Raw genomic sequence first — 22,845 nt, 5'->3', positions numbered from 1 at the left:
TGGGTTAATTAACACTAATTCCTGAAGGTAAACTGGTTTCACTTTAAAATCTACGGAGACACTTCGTGGAGTACCGACATTTGCCAAGTCTTGGTTGTTGAAGTTGCTTTGTTTCTTTCTTTTTGTCCTAGATAACATAATTAAAAATTAATGAGGCATAAATGCTAGGTACAATCAAGTTAAGGTTCATGTCATTCCATAAAGCAGAGAGAAGTTAACTGAATGCTAAGTAAATATTTACTACTATTATTTTTAAATTCACTGATTTACTCATTCACTTAACACTTATTATATGCATATTATATGGCAGGCATTGTCCTGGGCTCTAAGAGGTCAACCAATAAAAGACAAACAACCACCTTCCCTCCAAAAACTCTAGACTTTGAACTCAATAAACTTGATGTATATAATTATACTAAATGTATATAGATGCATAGATACATACATACATATATGTAATATAGTAAAATACGTCTGTATATATACATGTGTATGCATATACCTATATTATATAATGTGTACATATATACAAACACCCATATATACATGTTCCAGCTTTTAAAATATATTAAATTTAAAAAAAAAGATTTCTAAAAGATGCACTGGAAAATTTGGGGGGAAAGTATATAAGTGGGCCAGAAAGGAGAATCAGAAAGGCATTGAGTTGAAACTTAAATAAAGAATAGGCATCCCCACCCACGCACCCAAGCAACTAATGTAAAAACTTTCTCATAAAGTTGACGACAGATATATTGGCATGAAGAGGAGTTCAACAAGAGCATGTAATGAAATGTGGCCAACATGGGATCTTTTTATTGTGTGAGGGAACTGGGTTACACTCTTTAAGTACCTGTAAAACAATGAAGATTATTGACTGGGGGTAGTTTTATCATGATTAGCTTTCCCTGTTGAGAGTGATCATTGTGGAGGAATTGTAAAGGCTAACTTGGAAAGGAGCAAAGCAATTTCCAACTAAGAAGTCTGGAATAGATGAAGTGATAAATAATAAATTCTTAATTAGACAAATAGCAACTGTAAAGAAAAAAAATAGAAACATTATTATAGTAAAGGATCCTTAAGAAATGAGACTTTTTTTTTTAAGGAGCAAAGAAAGAGAGAGAGGAAGAGAGAGAGAGAGAGAAATCTAAGACAACAGAAGTTTGCTGACATGAGTTCCTAAAGAAAAACTGATGTGTTCCCGCTGTCCAAAAGTTATTAGGTGTAGGATAGATGCTTTCATCAGAAAAAAAAAAATAGAGAATTCGTCAACTTTCCAAATTTAGACATGCTATTAAAGTTGATGTTCTTGTGAAATATACATCTGAACATCCAAATGGACATATGGATCCAGTATTTAGTAGGGATCTTGGCTAGAGATGCAAATCTGAAAGTTATCAGCATCGGTAAAGTAATTCTTTTGAGTAGTGAAAGCAACTTAATAATCCCTACCATATTACTACAAGAATTCTCAGAGTAGAAAGACTTTCTCTATTTTAATAATGTTTCAGAGGAACAGGAAATGGTTTTCAACAATCACTTGTTATGGTAATAACAGATAAGTGCCACAGAACACTAAGCTTGTTCTAAATAGTTTCTTTAAGATTAAACATATAACCTATACAAGTTCTCTTAAGAATTTAGAGTGCACTTGTCATTTTTTTCCTTTTGTTTCAAAACTTCAACTACACTTATTTATTTATAAATTGTGTTTCTCTTGAAAATGAAATTGTATATATTTATTAAACTTTTATATTTCCATACAATAGGATAATAATTAGACATCAGAATACAATATTTTTAAAGAAAAAACTGTGTAGCTCAAAATTTTTAGCCATATGAAAGATATATAATAGTGTAAAGAGGTTATTGAACAAAACATTACAAGGTAAATTTATTTAGTCTATTTTCGGAGAACTAACTAGTATTTCATGTAGACCTAAGGAGAAGACAAAGGTGAGTTTGCCTTATTCACTACCTCGTTAGAATTTTGACATAGTCTAAGAAAAACTTAGACAATCAATCTAAGAACTCACAAAGAATCATGAAAAATGAATCTTGTCCTTAATTATGAGATAGTGTATGACAGTGAAAAACAAAATCAAAGAAGACAGAACTTCTCTATGGGGATCTTTAAGATCCATGAGGCACAGATCTACTTGTGTGTGGTAGACGGTCACTCATCTACCCAAGCACTAGAGTAAGTTTGAATGAATATGTTCAATGAGATATTTGAATCCAATAAAGATACAAAACTTTATGGAGAAACTACACTCCTTACATCAGTTTCTTGCACGATTAAATTCAAGATAATACACGCAGTTACACAAGCCAGAAATCTGAGTATCATCCTTGCCCCTTCATCTCTTTTACTTCCTACATCTAATCACCAAAATTGGTAGATTTTTACCTCCTTAAAATAGGACAATCATTCATGTCAATGTTTACCCTCACTGTTGCTGCTTTATATTAGGTGATCATTCTTTCTTGCCTGGATTGATGCAACAGCTTTTTTTCAGTCCTACCTTTCACCAGTTCACACTCCACCCTGTAGAAAGGTTATATTTTTAAATTTACAGACATAATTATGTCTCTTTTCTGTCTAAGACCCTCATATAATTTCCCATCACAGTCACAATAATGTCCAAACTCTTGACAACTACTTTTAGGAGGTTCCTTACAATTTGACCCTCTTATATTGCTCAACATTTTATGCCTTGTGATCCAACCACTGTGGGCCACCGCGTGTGTGTATGTCCTTACCTGCCTTATTCCCTCACCTTTCACCCCCTACCACTTTTACTTTGTTAATCACTGATCTCTTCTTTAGTGACTTTCTCTAAATCCCGAACTCGACCAAAGTGCCCTTCCTAGAAGTCCCATGGCACCTCTGTTTCCGATCAATATACTGATCATATTGTGCTACCAAGACTGATTACTTGCTTATTTCCACGTTAGAGTGTCATCAACTTCAGTGGAGAAACTGTTTCTGCTTCCTATTTACTCCCAGTGCACCACCCAATTTTTGTTTACATGCAGGTGGGAAGTGTTTCAAACTCATTTTTATGTAATTAATCAGTCATATAACAATGATAAAAATTGTAATTAGTGGTGTCTAAAGAGTAATGATTAGTAAGGTATCTTTTGTACTATTTGAAATGATTTGTTAACCTTAAAGTTAGTTTGGTTCAGAGAGTAGAACATAGCTACAAAAATTGTGAAAATGAATTTAAGTAGCTTATGTATACTTAGCATTATATAGTTTTAGAAACTTAACTACAAAAAATATTAAATAATATATGAAAACAGAATATAAAATATATGTATATTTCAAATTGTACCTGTAGTAAACATTGCTTTTCTTTTTGTCCTACCCCCACCCCCCGTCAATTCTGAACTTTCTAGTGTTTTGAAAATACTTTATAGTATTTATTCTTACTACTATCTTTTTTATCTTCATGGGCCTATCTCTAGCAGAATTCCCTTATAAGATGGGAGCTGGGTTCTATGAGAACAGAAATAGAGGTATCAGAACTCTTAAGGTGTAGGAATGGAACCTGCACAACTTCACCTCCTTTGCAATCTGTGAGTCAAAGTAAGTCATGAGGCCAGTCTACATTCATGGTGAAGGAAAATGGACTATACTTCTTGATGCAAAGAGTGGAATCTAGGTGTAGGGAAAGAAGGAATTGCTTTTAAGTATCTTTTGAGACTATCTTCCAGGATACCTAATAAATTATGCATCTGCATATGTGTTTTCTCTCTGTGTATGTGTGTGTGTGTGTGTGTGTGTGTGTGTGTATAAAACATGATTGAGCATAATCATATACTAGGAGTTGCTCTGGTTATCTGAGATGTAGATACGAACAAATCAGGCATTTATCTTATCCTCATGAATCCAGTGGAAGAGACAGTTTATAATTGAGAAGAAATAAAAAATAAACAAATATGAGGGGGTATAATTATGGAAGATGAAAAAATAGAGGACTTGTGCTAGAAAAGTTGATCAAGAAAAATCTTTAGGGAGAGATATTTGAGAAGCACTCTGTTTAAGTTAATGAAAAGCTCTTTCTAATTTTTGCAATATGATGAATTGAAATATACTAGGATTGTAAAAACAGAAACTCAGGAAAAAGGAAGGGAACTAATCTGGGCTCGATTAAGTGGCTTAGTTAGTGCTAAAGGCAATAGGAAGCCAATTAGTATTAAAATACTAATTTTAATCCTATGGCATCCTATGGCATAAAGTTATGAAATAGCAAATAAAGTATTGCTAATGGGCACATAGAATGAACTGTCCATTAAAGGCAAACCTCTGGGGCACAAGTGTTTGTTGGCTGCCATAGAGAATAAAGGGTACCAGGTATTCAAGGACTGTGGGTTTGAGGGGCTACTTCTAAAAGATAAACACAGCTTTGAAAGTATTGTGGACTGAAGCCTTGAGACATGTTATATCTGTGCTAAAATAGTCTTCTATCTCTTGCAGCTACAGGGCTGATTAACCAAAATCCAAATGCATAATTTGTTCCCACCGATGGGTGACTATCAGCAATTGAACTCACAGTCTTACCAGACGTTTAATGTAATAGGATATACACTGTGAAAGACTGGGAAATGGTCTTAAAATCAGAATCATGTATTTGAAAGATCCCAAAGACTGCTTACCCACACTCCAACTCATCCTCTTATCCCTGAAAAGTAGTCTTTTATTATCTATTTGATCAGCCTATTTCTGCCTTTCTAGAAAATCCTTTAAAACCTATACTTAAGTATCCACCTAAGAGACAGATTTAATTGGTTTGAGGTGTGGCCTTGTCATCAATAATTTTTATAAGCTCCCCAGGTAATTATAGTGTGCAGCCAAAGTTGGGATTCACTGACTCAGAGAGAGTTTTCTGGCTTTTGTTTTTGTTTCTGTGTTTTTCCCTTAATGAGCAAACTGGAACAGCTGGGAGTGGTTTTAATTGTTTGCTTGGTTGGTTGACTGAAACCTAGATTCACTATGGCACCAAGCAAATTAGATGAGATGTCAAACATTCCTTGATATTAGTAAAGGAAAGAATCCAAAGAGTGTGAGATGACATGTATATGACATATTCAACTATTTCTCAAACAAATAACTTTTTGTAAGTCATTGCATTTCCTCTTTATAAAACGGGTTTTTAACAGTATTTTTCTCATAGGATTATTGTGAGAAACAAATAAGTTAATATCATTAAAAAGCTGAGAAATGTCCTAGTGTATATTTAGCTATATATAACTGTATCAGCAATAATCATGCTGTTACTCATAATGATTATGATGACAAATCACAAGAAGGAAAGTGAACAAATCTTTGTGAAGACCCCAAGAAATATACAGAGGAGGGATGTAATAACATTTGGGAAGTATTTTAGACCAAGGATTTCAATGGATATGAAATTAAATCCTTAGATATTAAAAGGAAAGTAATAATACTTACTTGCTAGAAGTATTATTTGAACAATTATCATGATAGGCAGGAGACACAGTAGAGTAAACTAAAATTATGACTTACACTGATTTTGGTTTGGGGTATTTTCTCATGTAATCAGAATAAAATAGATGGACAGTATAATAAGGTCCTACATTACTTATAAAAACAAGCAAATAAAAATCAGGTTGGAGAGTAAACAAGGCTTTGAGCCACTGTGGTAGAGGACCATGGCTCCCACTCAATTCCAGGATCCAATCTTGGCCAGTTTACAAATAAAGAATGATTTGAATGATGATGACTTACAGCTATTTACTAGGTTTCACTGTAAACTATGGATGGAAAAATCCTCCAATCTTTCCTGAAAACTGATATTTATTCCTGGAGATCCAAAGGCTACTACTTGATACATTCCATCGGTTAAACTGAAGAATTATGACAATCAGGACTGATGGAATACCTACCAATCTTGTTTTAATAATTCCTGAGAACATATTTGAAATGGTTATGTCCAGCAAATAGAGGTTTGTGTCCCACTGACTTTCTGGACCCTTCAAAAATTTGTCTTTGTACTCCCTGACTTCAGATTATGATACAAAGCTACAGTAATTAAAATAGCATGGTACTGGCACAAAACACAAACACAGATCAATGGAACAGAATAGAGAGTCCAGAAATAAACTCATGCACTTACGGTCAATTGATCCTCAATAAAGGAGGCAAGAATATACAATGGAGAAAAGATGGTCTCTTCAATAAGTGGTGCTGAGAAAACTGGACAGCTACATATAAAAGAATGAAATTAGAACATTCTCTAACACCATATAGAAAAATAAACTCAAAATGGATTAAAGACCTAAACATAAGATTAGATCCCATAAAACTCCTAGAGGAAAACATAGGCTGAACACTCTTTGACATAAATTGTAGCAATGTTTTTCTGGATACTTATCCTAAAACAAAGGAAATAAAAGCAAACATAAGTAGATGAGACCCAATTAAACTAACAAGCTTTTGCACAGCAAAGGAAACCATTGACAAAATGAAAAGACAATCTACTGAAAGGGGGAAAATATGTGCAAGTGATATGACTGATAAGGGGTTAATATTCAACATATATAAACAGCTCATACAACATCAAAAAAATTTGATTTTAAAAATGGGTAGAAGTAAACAGACATTTACAATAGACTCTTTTCCAAAGAGGAAATGCAGATGGCCAACAGGCGCATAAAAAGATGCTCAACAGCTATAATTATTACAGAAATGCAAAACAAAGCCGCAACGTCACCTCACACCTGTCAGAATGGCTATCATCTGCAAGAACACAAATAACAAATGTCAGCGATGGTATGGAGAAGAGGGAACCCTCTTACACTATTGGCAGGAATGTAAATTGGTGCAGCCACTGTGGCAAACAGTATGGAAGTTTCTCAAAAAACTAAAAATAGAACTACCATGTGACCCAGCAATTCCACTCCTAGGTATATATCTAAAAACAAAAACAAAAACATTGATCAGAAAAGATGCATGCACTCTAATGTTCATAGTGACACTATTTACAATTGCCAAGATAAGGAATCGACAGTTGAATGGATAAGGAAGATGTGATATATTTATACAACAGAATACCACTTAGCCATAAAAAGAATGAAATTTTGCCATTTGTAGTAACATAGATGGACCTGGAGGGCATTATGCTAAGTGAAATAAGACAGACAGAAAAGGACAGATACTGTATATCACTTATGTGTATAATCACTTATATGTATAAAATACAACAAACTAGTGAATATAACAATGAAGAAACAGACTCACAGATATAGAGCACAAACTAGTAGTTACTAGTAGGAAGAGGGAGGGATGGGCAATATAGTATAGGAGCACGAGATTGAGAGGTACAAACTATTAGGTTTAAAATAAGCTATAAGGATATATTGTACAACACGGGGAATATGGCAAATTTTCTATAACAAGTAAAAATAGAGCAAAACCTTTAAAAATTGTGAACCACTATATTGTACACCTGTAACTTACATATTATATTTAAATATACTTCAATTTAAAAAAAGTTATGTTTGTAAAAGAAAGAGCAAGAGGAAGATTGTCAATTGGCTGATGAAAATTTGAGGGGAAAAAGTAAAATTACCTTTTTCATGGACATAGGAATGAAAATACTTACCTATTTGAATGATTACAAGAGACCCCAACAGAGAGGGACAAAATGACCTTTCTGTGTATGCAAGTCAGCCTTCTTCCACAGCTATCTCATTTTTGCTCAATGAATTCAATAATGATGCAATTATAGTGATACAGGTGGAGATTTTGGAAGAGCTGGAAGGCATGCATTCTTTACATAAGGTAAAACTGGTTATCACCTTTAAAGGGACCTCCTTTTCTAGCAGCAGTGACTAAAGTAAAGCAGGCAATAAATATTATATTCCTCTACAAGGAAATGGCAGATTAATCACCCTTTTCTATCATAAAGAGACTTTTTCATTCTGCATGTTGTCATGTGTGGTATACTTTTTATGTTATCCTGATAACACACCACTGAAAAGGAAAGTAACATCAGTGAAATAATTAAGGCCATAGCTTATGCCCATAGAAAGCACTGTTCTTCTCATGTTCCAGTTCACAGAGGCTAACTCATGAAAAAGATGGGACGTTCTATTTAGGATTCAATGTAGGTTTGGGGTGCTGTCCTTCAGGATGCTCTGGGCAAACAGGTGCTGCTTTCCCCTTGTTTCAAATACCCGAATACATAACACAAGGAGTGCAAATGAAGAAAAACATGTCATGATTTTCTCTAATGATCCTTTCTGAAAATTATTGTCTCCTTTCCCAGAATCCAGAGATGCTATTGAGTTAACTGTTTTAGTAATTAAGGGAGGAATGTTTCCCACAGAAGACAATACTGTTCCTATTAATTTGGAAGGTAAGATTCCACCCAGGTCTTTTGGGCTTCTCATCTCTTGAATATACAGAAGAAACAAAGGCAGGGAGGGGGATGGACTGGCGATGTGTCTGGTGACTGAATCTGGCTAAAATCGGGGATAGGGTATGACTAAAACAGTAGCAGGAAGCAGTATAAAAAGATCAAAAAGGACACTCTTCGGTCTTCCATCATTCTGCCAATGACCAGTGTACAATTTTATGGGAAGACTCCTCAGCCATACACTAGTATGAGGTCTCAGGAATGAAAGTTTGTGTCACTGCACTAGGGGAGTAACTGCAGCCCCATGGGTGTTACTTGGAAATGAAAGGCTTGTAGGAAGGTTTGAGAGGTTCAGTGTCACAACGAAAAGCTGCGATCAAATGCAGAAATGGAAAAGGAGTACATGTCATCAAACAATCTGGAACATGGAAATGGACACAGTATTTGCTGAAATTTTAGGTATTCTCCTTTTGAAGAAGGAGGGGGTGGTGAGTAAACACATGTTGGGCAGGGTGTAGTAGTATGTTATGGACAATAAGTTTTATTTTTTTTTTTATTTTTGAAGTGTCATTATGGGAAGAAGGATGTATTTGGAATTTGAAGGTGGAAATGGAATGAAATCAACTGGATCCTGCTACAGTTTTCTCTGTGGGTTTAAACTTTTCTGCAGGTGCTGTACTTTTCAGCAGTTCTCCAGAGAATGAGCATTGGTGGAAGGGAAGGTCTATCTTTTACTACGACAGTGGGAAGTCCAAAAGACTCTCCCAGCCACACCTCCACATGCACACACCACCACAGATTCAAAAGAGCTACATGCAAACCATCAACTCAATCGCTTGATCTTATTCAAGATTTTTAACTGAATGAATAATTTAAAGAAGCAGGCTCCAAGAATAATTCCATCCAGCGGAAGTACAATAGTGGCATAACCAGGATCCAGCAATGGAAGTTAGCGGGAGCTGAGGTGCCACTAGTGGAGGCAAGGCTTCCCACAAGACTGGTTCCTTAAGTGACATTTCTGTGGTTTCTCTCACCCAGAACCCCGAGGCTTTGGCTCATTTTTGTATATTTTATCCTCCTAGTTATTCTCAAACTTACCCAATAGTGTCCAAGGAATCACTAATATGCTTCAAATAACTGGAGTGAAAATCTGAGATCTGACACAAATTTGTTGGTTAATGTGTATGTGTACAAGGCTGAAATGAATTATCATGTTGGTAAACAATATTTACAAAAGTGAAGCTTGGCCAGAATGCTAAAATACTTAAACTGTGATTAATTTAAGAGATCACACAATGGGACGTTTTTTTTTTTGCTTGCTGAAGAAACAGCTAAAGCTTGGAAGTAATGACATTAACTTGAAATAAATAACTTACAATAACATATTAAAATTGTACCATGTAATAAGCAGACACCTTGCTAAATACTCTGAATACATAACCTCATTTAATTCTAAATTATATATCGAGGAAAGTAGTATCTTCATATAGAATTTTGCTGCATTTTGGATTATTTTTTGATTGGATATTCTTCATTGGTTTATCAGCTGTAACATTTCCTTGTGCTGTTTTGTTACATGCATTAGAATTTATGCTATTCACCTTTAATTTGGTTATCATAGTCTCCCATAGTTTAGCACTTCACATAAAGCGTGAGAACCTTATGTTATGTAAAGTTTGAGACTTTCACTCTGTTAAGTGAGGCAGTAGTGTATTCCCATTTCCCTTCTCCGGACCTTTGTGCTATTGTTATATATTTTATATATACACGTTATCAATTCCATATTATATTCTTACTTGTACTTTTAAAAATTAATGATTTTTGAAAGGGATTTAAATATTAAGAAAAAGATCATATTTACTCATTTCTGGTGCTCTTCACTGCTTTTTGTAGATCCAGACACCATCTTTCATCATTTTCTTTCTGCCTGTAGGATTGCAGTGAACATTTCTTGCAGTGTGGAACTACAACTTACAAATTCTTTCAGTTTTGTTTGTCAGAAAAGGTCCCTGCCTCATTTTTAAAAGATAATTTCATTGGTGTAGAACTCTGGATTGACATCCTTTAAAAATCTTGACCTACTGCACTAAAATAATTTAACCTTGCTCAAAGAGAAATCTGTCTGTCAGCTCCTAGAAGGTAATCTCTAAACCCTTGAAATATCCTTCCTGGTAAGAGTGTCTTTTTTTCACTTAGGCGTTTGGGGCCATGCCAAAGTCTAACAATGTGATTTAAGGTGGAGGCTTTGGGTCACACAGTATCAGCCTTGACCTCTGGAGGCTGTTAGCCATGTCCACATGACCAAGTACCAACAAAATCTCTGAGCACCAAGGTGCTGAAAGCTTTTCTGTTTGGCAATAGTTTGCCTATTGTCACATATCGTTGCCTGGAAAGTTAATGCTGTCTGAAAATCTACTGGGAGAAGGCAATTGGAATTTCCAAGTGTAGAATTTTCCTGACTCTGTCTCATGAATGTCTTCATTAGCTGATTTTAATCCATATCCTTTTGTTGTAAGAAATAGTAACTGTGAGTATAACAGGTTTTAGTGAGTTTTGTGAGTCTCTGAGTAAATTATCAACTGAAGATCATCTTGGGGGCCCCACACTTAACACTGGTGTCAGAAATGAGAGCAATATTGTAGAAGGTTCCCAAACTCTACAACAGTCTTTTGGTTTGCGTTGCCTCTAATGAAAATTTGCTGTCATTCTTACCTTTTATCCTTTGCACATCATGTACCTTTTTCCTTTCAAGGTTTCCTTTTTGCTTTTAAGATTTTCTCTCTTTTGCTGGTTGTAAGCAATTCAATTGTGCATTTTTTAATCTGTATTTCTTGTGGTTGGGTTTAATTAACTTCTTTGATATACGAATTTATAGTTTCAACACATTTGGTTAATTTTTAGCCATTTTTATAAAATAAATTTTTTCTGCTCCCCCTTCTTCAAGAATTCTAATTGTATATATAATAAGCCACTTGGAGTTGTCCCACAACTAATTGATGCTCTGTTGATTTTTTTTTAACATACTTTCTGCTCTCTGTATTTCATTTTGGATAATTTTTATTGCTGTTTATTCAAGTTCATTGGTCTTTCCTTATGCAATGTCTAATCTGCTGTTAATCTCATGCTGTATAATTTTATTTCAAATATTGTAATTTTTATCTCTAGAAATTTCACTTCAATCTTTATTATATGTTCCTACTCTCTACTTCATATGATCATTTTTTTTCATTTAGCTTCTAGAACATATACAATTCAGTTGTATAACTGTTTTAATGTCTTTATTAATGAGTTTAACCATCTCTTTCAATTCCGAGTCAGTTTTGATTGCTTATTTTCCTCTTCCTCACAGGCCACAATTTCTACTTTCTTATATGACTAGTAATTTTTGTTCAGTGTCAGACATTGTATTTTACCTTTAGATACACATAATACTTTTGGTTTCTTATGAAAATCCTCAAGTTTTTGCTCTGGGATTCAGCTAGTAACTTGGAACTAGTTTGATACTGTTACTTGTTGTTTTTAAGCCTTGTTAGATGGGAAAAGATTAATGTTTCAGGTAGGATAATTTTATCCAAATCTTGAGTGAAAACAATTCTGAATAGTCTACCAGATGCCCCATTTCTTATGAGGATTTCCACCATGGCTGGCTATAATGGGAACTACTCCAGGCCCTTTATAGTACAAGGAAGAGTAATGCTGATCCTCCTGAAGACTCAAACCAGACCCAGTGAGGATTTTCAGGACATTTTCTCTGTGCCACTTTCTTTTCTTCAGTGATTTCCTCTGTAAATCCCAATAGCTCTGGACTTCCAAAAACAAAGCCTCTTCTCCTCACCTCGAGGAGGATTTTCCTAGCCTCCTCTCACTGTGCCGCAGCCTGGAAGCCCCCTCCAAGCGGTGAATTGAAAACATCACAGTGCTCATCTCATTTTGTTCCCATTTCTCAGGGACCATTGTCTTTTGTTGCCTAATTTCCAGTATGTTTAATGCATCGTGTGTGTTTTTTAGTGGTTTGAGGCGGGAAGGTAAATCCAGTCCCTGTTATTCTGTTTTGACCAGAAGCAAAAGAACCTACAATTTAACATAAACTTTTGCGTACCATTTGTACATATTTTAAGGATGAGTTACCAATAGGTTGAATAGCTTATCCAAAATTACAGCACTAGAAAGAGGCTACAAGGGTTCAAACCCAGGCTATTTGACTCTACATTCTTAATGTTTTGTTTCTTAATGCTTTGTTTTCAAAGACAGTACAATGAATTTCAGAGACTTTATTAAAATCAAAACTGTTGTTAAATATCATGATGTTTTTCCCTCTAGATTACATCATTTTTACACTCTAACTTTACCAGGTTTTTTTTTTAATGACATTTCAAAATAAAGAAGCTATGTGATGAAATTTGCCTCGTATTCATGGCAAGGCATAATGTGCATTCAGGATTAAAATTGTTAATTCACCTACTACAATTACTGCAGTGGAAAAGGATCTTCACTCAAGTCAGTATAAATTAAATAACTGGGCCAGTCTATCAAATATCTACCAGTTTTTCTGTCTGATAGAGGAAATCTAGTAGCCAGGCTAACAAGCAAATATTTGGCAAGCAGTGCTTTTCTAATAATGAAACTGATAATTACACATCTTTCACACAGCTGTAATTGAATAAATCTAATTTCCTCTTTTGCTTAACTTAAATGCTAGGTTTCAAACTGTTGTATGGACAGGAAAGCAACATTAGAGGAATTACTCTAGTGTTGCTTCCCTTCCTATACAGTGGTTTGAACTTAAGCAATAAAGTTAAATGGAAAAGGCTCCAAACTCAATTTTCAATTATAGCAAAGGCAGGGAGCCACAATTCTCCCTTTCATTACCGTGATGCTCTTCACTGCTGCCTGGGCAAAACCTCTTCACTGTTGTTTGATGCTGTTGTGACTCAAAGTGAAGAGCACTTGAAATCAAAGATTAAAAGTAAGGGACCAAATTAAAGTGAAGTGATATGTGTGAATGCAAAAATTACATGAAAAAGAAGAAATGGTAAAGAAAAATACATTAAGAAGTGGCTCAACTTTCAGAAGTTCTATTGGGGGTGGGCTGGGTAATGGAGAAGTTTAAAAATATTTAATTAATCTTTGGTTCAAATTCTAATGTAATAATACTGTAACTTAACTATTTAACAGTTAGAAGTCTTCAAATAAGGATTGTCCATTTAAATTAGAACATTTTCATCAATTTTTGATAAACATCTAATATTTTTTACATTATGATACTTGCAAGTAGTTTGCAAAGAATTGATTCCAAGAGCCTTTAATTAACCATTATTAGATTTTTTCTTCAGTCAATTGTTTCATTGTCCAATTCCATACATTTATAATGAGTTATTTTACTTTTTAGCCATATGCCATGTCAACGTCTTTTTTTTTTTTTGATAGTTTCTTATTCTAAACTGCTAAATTACTAAGTATTTGATTACATCCCTCTGGAATTTAAAAATCAACAATGCCATCTGCAAATCATAATTTTTTAAAGTAGCCACAGAGAAACATAAATTTTAATGATAACATTATTAAAGATCAATCTTGACTCTAGAAAACCCCTTTTCTAAGAAACCTGACAATTAGATACCTGGCCTACTAGTATATTAAACTGAATGGAGCTAAACGGGGAGACACAGACACAGACATACACCCACATATACACACTTTAATAAGACATTGTAAACAAGAATCACTCAAAGCTACACAAGATTTCTTAGTACACAAACTACAAACAATTGGATTCTAAGAAGTTACAGTAGATCCTGGAGAAGAATTTATATTCAAGTCTTATGGAAAACACCAAGTGCAGATTTAGGAAAATAATAGTAATTGCGTGGTTTTTAAAAGACACACTTCTGTGATCGTATCTGTATTATATATTTATCTATGAGAGTATATGCACATGCTTGGAACTTTATACTTACTTGCTAAAGATAATTATCCTTTTAAAATATAATGGACATAAACTACGAGGTAAATTAATTAATTGGAAGTAGAACTGGAACACAGAAATTAAGCATTTTAGACTACTAAACTAGTAGTAATCCCAGATAAATTATCTATTTATTAAAATATTTTTAATAATTTTATTAAACAGTTTACATATATTTTGGGGTTTTAGGCAGATATCAATTGTTATGCACTTTAATAAGATGTTCAGAAATAAGTTTGCTATTTTTCATCAGTAGTTTTAAATTAATATTTTACTTTCATTTTTATATGTAATGTAAGCAAGACTGTTTTACATGAGAATAATTAGCAATATGAGATACTTGGCTATCTTCAATAATTTCTATGAAAAATATCAAATTATTCACATTAATTTTTCCTTTCAGATTATACAATTTATTGCTTAATATTATTTATTTTACCATGAACATTAATATCTACTTTGTATTATTTGATATTGCTCATTGTTACTTAAATAATAAAAATATGCAAATAACCCATCTTAAGATCAAAAGCTTTTCATATAACAACTTAATATTTTCAGACAAAAACTGTGGGAAAATTTGTATTAAACAAATTTCTTTCTTACTCTAAAATAGAGGATATTGAGCTGTCATCTATTAGCCATCTAACTTAAAAATTATGGTTTTCATATAATTCAAAGTTTTTATAAACATGATCTTTCAAACTATTCTACTAAAGATAGCTATAATATTTTTCTTCCCACATGTTCTTTTGCAATAGGACCTTGCCACTCACCCAACAAGAGATAAATCTGAGCAGGTCCACTGACTGCTCTGACCAATAGAATACAATGGAAATAAAACCATGTCAGTGCTAGGAATAGCCCTTCACTATTTCTGGAACCTCTGCTGCTAATCCTTCATGCCTGGAGCTGCCGTGTACAAAGTCCAGGCTCTTCTAACCAAAGAAGCCATGGGAAGAGACCCTGAGGAACCACACCTGTACATGAAGAAGTAATCTTGGATTATAGCCTCTGAATGACTCAATCCCAAGTTACTATGTAACTGCAGACGTCCTGGAGATCACAAATGAGAAACCAGGAGAGTCCAGAAAATACACAGAATCATGAGAGATAATAATACATTATTTTTAATAAGCTAATTTGAGGGGGTGATGATGGCATGCAATAGTAGTTAATGAAAATGGTTCATTTTTGAAACATCTAAAATAATAATAATAATAAAAAATAATAGTACATTGTGTTCCCTAAAATCTTTTGACGTCTCATAGCATGTTTCTTCACAGTATTATTAGTTTTGTGTGTGTGTGTGTATATATATATATATACCACATTTATATATATATAGCACATTTCTTTTGCTAACTCACAATATTCAGAAATCTACTTTAGAGTAAGTGAGCTAAATTGATTTGCATGAAACCAAAGTCTTCTCACTTTCTGAAGATTAATCTGTTAAAATCCATAGCATTGTGAGAAACAAAAGTAAATATAAGACAAATTAAGCAACCTTCAGGTATGTTTTGTATGTATTTTTTCTTAAGCAATATTGATTTGCTATTTTTTATTAAGCCATATACTTTATGATGAGAAATGCATTCAAATAAAGCATAATATTACAGTATGAAAGTTAACACAAAACATATTTAGAATATGAGAATTATTAAACTTTATTTTCTAAATAGTTGCACAATGCATAATTATATGGTTAATAGTCCATAACTATTCAATAATATTTCAAATCAGTTGTCATAAAATAGCTAATTTTCTAAAATAGTATTTGTTAAGATACTTGATGATAAATTCTAGAAAAATGCTGAAGTAGATGTTTATTAATTATCAATAGCTGCATAAAAATTCTATTCCAAAACTTTGAGGTTTAAACCACAATAAGCACGTAGTGTCTCATAGTTCCTGTGGCTTAGGCATTCAGGAGCAGCTTATCTAGGAAGCTCTGCTCAGGGTCTCTGATAAAGTTGCACTTAAATGATCAGCAGGGATAACAAACAAAATGGCGGCTAGAGGATATGCTTCCAAGATGGCTCACTGACATGACTGGCAAGTTTGTGCTGGTAAGACCTTCAGTTTTTTCCTATGTGGGTCCCCTCATGGTTTTTTGAGTATCCTCACCACAGGGTGGTGGGGCCCCAGAGAGTAAACAACTAAGTATGAGAAAAAGGACAGCAGTAAGTCCTTTTATACCCTGGCCTTGAAAGCCACTCACTAGCATTTCTGCCATCTTCTATTTACCTAGAGACACTGAGGCCAGCCCATGTTCAAGCTGAAGGAAACTCGTGTCCACATTTTAAATGGAGGAGTGTCAAAGAATTTCTGGACACACTTTAAAAACCATCACAAGGGGTAACACAATTTAATGGCACTGTCACCTTCGAAGATTAATTGAAGCAAAATGCCTGACACATAATTGTGAATGAGAAACTGAAGAAGGAACAGATCTAAAAGCAACTGTAGAATTTATGTGGATTTTTTGGCTCTCTAGGGAGTTTTAATTAGAAGTAGTTCCAAAAGTCAAGTCATTTCCTATGTAATATTAATTTAGTAACTAAAATATAAGGATTTATTAAGAAAGCATACTGCATATTTTTTATATAAACAAGGACTTGTCAAACTGATTGCCAAGTTTAACCAGTTGACTTCTCTATATTTTAACTAGATAGAGCTTATTATTATCTAGCTGGAAAGTAAATCATTTCTTAATTCAGCATTTATCTTAAAAACTTTTGACATATGTTATTCAACAAACTGGACTGAAGCATCAGTAGAGTAGAGAAGAAATCAAGTTGTTAAAGACCTAGACTGGTGGTAAATTTCCTAGGGTTGAAATCCAGACTTTGTCATTTACAAAGCATTTGGCTTTGAGAGGTAGCTGAACGTCTCTGAATTCTAGTTTACTGAGCTGTATAATGGGATAAACACAGAACTTACTCCATGGGGCTGTTGTGAGGCTTAACAGTCTAAGCAGAATGCAGATACGTAGCAAGTAATCAATAAATAAAGGTAAGCTATTATAATTATTAAGAAGAATGGGTGTACTTACAGTAAGGCTACTTAATAATTTTAAGTTAGTAAAATAACCTCAAATGCAGGCTTTTTTTTTTAATGAAGCAAAGTATTCAGTTAAAGGAGAGGGACAAAAAAGGAGAAGAAAATCAAATTTCCTCTTCAATTTTCAAGGCCTGTACATTCAATTTTCCAGTGCTTTATCTGATCATCAGAAATCCACTTAACCGACCTACATTGCAGAGATGATTTTGTAATTACGAAGAAAATCACAGGTAATGGATTGGAAAACACACTTCTTATGAATTCTTAGTGATTACCTTCACTGTTTTCTTAAATCCTAAGCAGATGAGCATCCCCATAAGACCTGTTAGTAAGTACTCATTACACTTTATAAAGGTGCTCCCATGGTGAGCTCAAGATCAAGTAGCCTTAGATTCTCTGGTAAGAAAGAGGGGCCTCTGGAGGAGACCTATATTTCACATTTCTGAGCTGTGACTGTTTCCCACTTTATTTTATATCCACTGCTTTCCTCCCTCCTGAAGGAGAATTAAACAGCAGTTTTACTCAATGGAGCAATTAGCTCATCATTCACTTCATTATAAATGAAATGTTGACATTAAACAGGACCCCTTAACCATTATAATGACCATAACTAGCTTCTATATTGTTCTTGAAAAAGACTTCTTGTTCCCTTTAGAATCATCATTATTACTCTTATCATTTTCTTTGGAGGAACCAGAATCAAGGTTTCCATTATAAATTCACTGGAAGTCCTGTTTTTATTATTCACTTTTTTCTTCAATTCAGTTGCCTATAGATGGAACTCATACATAAGATTAACTCAAAATGGTAGCTTATTTTCAATACTGATACTTTTTGTTGATGCAATTTATGTCTATACTCCCTCCCTGCTCAAGTTATGTATTTACCCTGTATCCTAGTGATTTTCTTATTTCTATGCTGGAAGAATATACACAGGAAAAGAATATATATTTTTAGTGAGGAATGGTCATATTGCTGTACTGGAATATCCTCATTTCCTTACTGGACTCTTTGTGAGCAAGCGATCTTTATATTTGTAGTGCTTTACTGAGTAGGTGAGGTGCTGAAGTGGTTGCGGAGAGTAAGGGAATTAACACCAACTGCCCATTCTTTCATTATCGGTTAGCACACATTCTATTTTATATCTTGCCCTAATTTTATCACTCTATGTTTTTTTTTTTATTACATTAAAATCTATGTACTAGAAAAATCAACTGAAGAATTTAAAATCCCTAAATTCAATGCCATTAATTCTAATAAGTTTGGTAGAATTCTGATATTTTTGCATATTGTTTACTAATCAGATCATTGAAATGTTCTGTGGAAATGATGAAAAATGGAAAACCAGTCCTATTCTCTTATTCTTAGTCAATTTTTCTCACTTGTGTTTGAGCAGAATTTTATCTTAGCTTTTTCAAAATACTTTTAAATACTCAACAATGAAAATAGCCATTGTTCCATATTTTTCAATGTAAATAACTATAGCAAAATTTAAAGCACAGTCTTTCTACTCAGATGAATCAGTTTTGATTGCTTCTAATTAGATCATCTTTTTGAGATATTTCTTCAAAATAGCTTAGAAAGTAATTTTTACTGTTTTTCCCCCATAGCTAATGAAAGTTTAACCTGCCTATAATTACTTGCTGCATTAAATGTCCCACTTTCTGAAAATCATGTTATGTTTGCTTGAAATTATTCGCTAGAGTATTTCTAAAAATAACCAAAGAAAATGTATTAATTTCCCTCTCATTTTTCAAAGCCTTAGGTCTCTGAGTTGCACATACAGTCATTAAATTTTAATAAATATAAACTTTTCTAACTTTGTATAGTTGTCCCTCAAGTCGTAAGTTCTCAAATAAAGAACACATCCTTCACATAAACTAATCTTGATCAAGGTCATAAAGCTTGTTTGTCTTAAATTTCTAACAACAAAATATTCTGATTAAAGGTCCAATTATTTACCATGCTATATTTTCAGTTGCCCAACAAAACACAGACTTAAAATATTTGGTTACTCTTTCTCCTCTAAATAATAAAAGCCACAGATTACTAAAAGTAGTAGTTAGTTCAGTTTCTCCTTCTTAAAGTTTTCACTGTAGCACTGTACGTTATAAAATCCTAGAATCTGGGTTCTAAAGTTAGGCTTTCATGGAGTGAAACAAAAAATACTTATTGTAATAAAATGAGGGCTACACTGGCTGTTAATAGCTTGCAATTACTCTCTGTTGAGTGGAATTGACCAATTTGTAGCAGAGATTATAATGTAGTATAATAAGAGTTTGTCTCCGTTTGTATGTTTAACTGCTGACAGCTTTCAAGCCCCTGTTCACTCTCTCCCCTTCTTGGCCCACATCTGGGAAAGGCACAAAGATAGCCTGGATGCTTGTTCTGATTCTGGAAGGACATTCAAATCGTGTAATACCTGTAACGCTCACCACAGACTCACTCACTAACCATTTGCCCCACCTTACTCTCCAAAGCCATTTTCAGACCAGTTTGGGTATCTGCCCAACTTTTTACAGAAAACTTCATGATATGAATAATAAATCTTTAAAAGCTATTCTCAGTGCATGTGTGGCATCATCATTCTTAATACCTAAGTCAAATTGTAGGTTGAGTTTGGTTCTAATCTCTGTGGGGCATGTAGCAAATAAATTGGCTGATTTATCACATTTCTGTATCTGTCCCAGAGCTACAAAAAATCAGTAGACCCTCTCACAAGGATCACAAATTCAGATTTCTAAGGGACACTAGGTTTAGTGAAAATGTTAGGTAGATTAGAACAAATCTGGTCATCTGAGAAACAATGTCTAAGCATTTCCACTGAATTGTCATCATTCACGTATGGAGTTTAATGTTAGATTTTATAATTTTCTCTCTTTAATTGATAAAATAAGTTAACAGAAAATAAGTAGGAAAATATAAGATGAACCACAGTATCTTCAACTGGACTTAACTGACATTTATGTGACACTTCATTCAACAATAACAGAATGCAGATTTAAGAATGTTCATGGAACTCTCAAAAAGATACTTTATATACTAGACTACAAAAAAAGTCTCAATATATTTTTTTAAATTGGCATCATACAGATTATGTTTTCTGACCACAGAAAGCTTAAATTGAAATCAATAACAAAAAGATATCAGGGATATCTACGAATACAGGAAATTATCAATGCACTTTGGGATCTCTCATGGGTCAAACAAGAAATCAAAAAGGAAACTAGAAATTAAAATAACAAAATATATCAAAACGTACATGAATTAGCTAAAGAAGAGGCCAAAGGGAATTTACAGATTTAAAGTTTCATGTTAGAAATGAAGAAAAGAATAAAATAAATGATGAATAAACAAATTTAATAAGCTAGAAAGCAAATGATGAACAAAACTAAAAATAAGTAGAAGGAAAGAAATAATAAAGGTTAATAAAAGCTGAAAATTAATAGAAAAATATAGTGAAACTAGAATCTGTCTATTTGAGGTCAATGATTCAGATAAAATGAACAAATATCTTAAATAACTCAAATAATCAAAACTAGCTGGAGCTATTCAGATAACTTGAATAGCTCTATGTCCATTAAAAATACATATTTGAGTGAAACACCTTCTTATGAACAAAACTGCCCCAGATGAATTCCTCCAAACACTTAAGGAAGAGATAAGACCAAAAATAAAAAAAATCTTCATGAACATAGATCGAAAACTCCATATTTAACTGAATATAAATTCATCAAATCTAACATTATATACAATGTGTAACATATCTTGAATAAAAGATACTTAACAAGGGTTAACATTAAAAATATGAATCCATGTATCTTATATTAATAAACATAAAAATCATATCATCATCTCAGATGCAGAAAAAGCATGTGACACAATTCAAAGTGCTTCCATGACTGAAAATTCTCAGGAAACAGGAAAGAAAAAATTGGGACCTCCCCAAACTGGTAAAGGGCATCTACTAAAAACCTACAGTTAAATTCCTACTTAGTTACAACACACTGAATGCTTTTCCTTGACTTAGTCAAGAATACCCAACCTCTCACTTCTTTTCAACATCATACTTGAGGTATTGCCACTGCAGTAAGACAAGGGAAATAAATATCTTTTACACACATGGAAAAGGAAGTGGTAAAACTGAATTTATTATAAATATCATGGCTGTGTGTATACAAATTCCTAACGAATCTACAGATAAGCTCCTAGATATTGTAAGTTAGTTTAGTAAAGTCATAGATTAGTATGCCAGTATACATGTTGGAGAATTTATATACCTAATTTTAAGAGTTAATATTTGACACTACATTAATCAATAGAGTGGATTAAATGCATGTGTGGGTGTGTGTGTATCAGTAAAACAGAATAAAAGATTCCAATAAGTAAACACAAACATATGTGGCCTATTAAATTCTGACCAAAGTCACAAGGTAATTTAATGAGAAAACAATAGCCATTTTAACAAGTGGTGCTGAAATACTGGGATATCCATGTGTAAAAAGCATGAATTTTAGGCTCTTACTTTAAGTGTGTATAAATTAACTTGCCATGTATCAACAAACTAAACATAAAAGATAAAGTATGGATTCTTAATGAAAACAAACTTGCATTAGTCAAAAATTTCTTAAAAAGGAAACAAACAGTACAAACTGTAAAATAAAAATCAATGTTTTTTTTAAATTAAAAATTTCTGGGGGGAAGGGATAGCTCAAGTGGTAGAGCACAAACTTAGCATGCACAAGGTCATAGGTCCAATCCCCAGTACCTCCTCTAAAAGTAAATCGAATTACCTTCCCCCCACAAAAAATAAAAATAAAAATTTCTGTTCCTCAGAAGTTATTTTAAGAAAACAAAGGTGAACAGTAACCTTTTAGAAAATGTTTGCAAAGCATATATCTGACAAATGACCTGTATTGACAATAAATGAAAACTACTTATGTTTCAATACTAAGATTAACAATAAATGAATCTTAAAATATAAAGGAAAAAGCTTTTCACAAATACTTCAGAAGAAAAGATATATAAATGACTAATAAGAATGGCTGCTTAAACATATTAGTCAACATTAATCAACTTCATTAAAACTATAATTGATATTACTAACTACCTAAGAGAATGGCTAAATTTTTTTTTAAATGACAATAAAAAGAGCTAGTAATTTGTGGAGAGATGGAACTCTAAATCAGTCACTTCTGATGAGAATGTAAAGTGACACATTCACCTGCTTAGGAAGAGAGTTTTGCAGTTTAATATGAAGTTAAATCTGCAGGTACCATATCTACCTCACTCCTAGGTATTTAATCAAGAGAAGTGAAAGCACATATCCACTTTAAACTTGTGTGTAAACATTCATAGTAGCTGTATTGTAATATCCTTAAACTGAAAACAACCCCAAAGTCCATCAACAAGTGAATGGACAAACAC

Source organism: Vicugna pacos, chromosome 2 (genome assembly GCF_048564905.1).
Source record: "Vicugna pacos chromosome 2, VicPac4, whole genome shotgun sequence".
Taxonomy (NCBI): Eukaryota; Metazoa; Chordata; class Mammalia; order Artiodactyla; family Camelidae; genus Vicugna; species Vicugna pacos.
Note: the sequence above shows the minus strand (reverse complement) of the source record.